Here is a 1146-nt window from a genome sequence, read left to right as displayed (position 1 = left end):
CATAAATTGGACTTGTTCCTCTTCGATGCTAGGGTTGAAGGGTTGATATTCTGTGCATGCTCATCCTCCATTTGAATCGCACCTCATCACTAGATGTACCTGAGTAGAACCACACAAACCGTCAATCTTTTTATTTAAGAGTTCTACTTAGTTAGATAGAATAGTAACCGCGTCGAGGTTGAAAACACCGGCTACTTTCGTCAGCTTTGTTCACATAACTTGCCACTGATAGTTATTCAGTGACATCTCCTCAATAAATTCGTAAGCCGCCTCAGGTGTCTTATTATTGATAGTTCCTCTAGTGGCTGCATCAATCATCTACTGAGTCGAAGGATTCAGGCGATTATGAAACTTTTGAACTTGTAGCCAAAGCGGTAACCCATGGTGAGGGCACCTTCTCAAAAGGTCCTTGTATCTCTCCCATGCATCGTAGAGTGTTTCTATATCCATCTGCACAAAAGAAGAGATATCATTACGTAATTTGGTTGTTTTAGCTGATGGAAAATATTTTAATAAAAATTTTTCGACCATTTGTTGCCAAGTAGTGATTGACCCTCGTGGTAATGAGTTCAACCATTTTTTAGCCTTATTCTATAACGAAAAGGGAAACAACCGAAGGTGAATGGCATCATAAAAAATGCCATTAACTTTAAAGGTATCACAAAATTGTAGGAAATTTTCCAAGTGAGCGTTGGGATCCTCGTCCTGCAAACCATCAAACTGAACAAGCTGTTGTATCATTTGAATTGTGTTAGGTTTCAGTTCAAAATTATTTGCAGCAATAGCAGGTCTAACTATACTTGACTCAGTTCCTGTTAAATTAGGTTTATCATAATCATAAATAGTGCACGGAGTAGGATTTTGATTAACAGCAATTGCAAGAGGTAGTGGATTTTCTTGGTTTTCAGCCATCTCCTTGGTTGTGGTTTGAATATCGTCCTCTTGCTCGTTCTCTGTGTATCTTAAGTTTCGCCTTATTTCTCTTTGGTTTCTGCTAATTGTACGATCGATCTCACTGTCAAAAACTAATGGTCCTGATAGGTTTCTTCTAGTCATAAACTATAAAAACCTGCCAGAAAAAGGGAAAAAGAAGACTTAGTAATAAAAGTTAGAATAAAATTTAAATTGCAGTAAAAGTAAATGGCT

At 37.4% G+C, this 1146-nt stretch overlaps 1 non-coding gene across 1 annotated transcript; it reads left to right on the top strand.

Moving 5' to 3' along the window:
- The first annotated feature begins 376 nt into the window (after positions 1–376).
- On the top strand, positions 377–483 carry LOC121209042 (small nucleolar RNA R71). Its single transcript, XR_005904160.1, has one exon. It is a non-coding gene; the product is annotated as a small nucleolar RNA R71 (small nucleolar RNA).
- Positions 484–1146: the final 663 nt, after the last annotated feature.

Source organism: Gossypium hirsutum, chromosome A10 (assembly GCF_007990345.1).
Source record: "Gossypium hirsutum isolate 1008001.06 chromosome A10, Gossypium_hirsutum_v2.1, whole genome shotgun sequence".
Classification (NCBI taxonomy): domain Eukaryota; kingdom Viridiplantae; phylum Streptophyta; class Magnoliopsida; order Malvales; family Malvaceae; genus Gossypium; species Gossypium hirsutum.
This window is presented reverse-complemented; position numbering and strand designations above follow the sequence as displayed.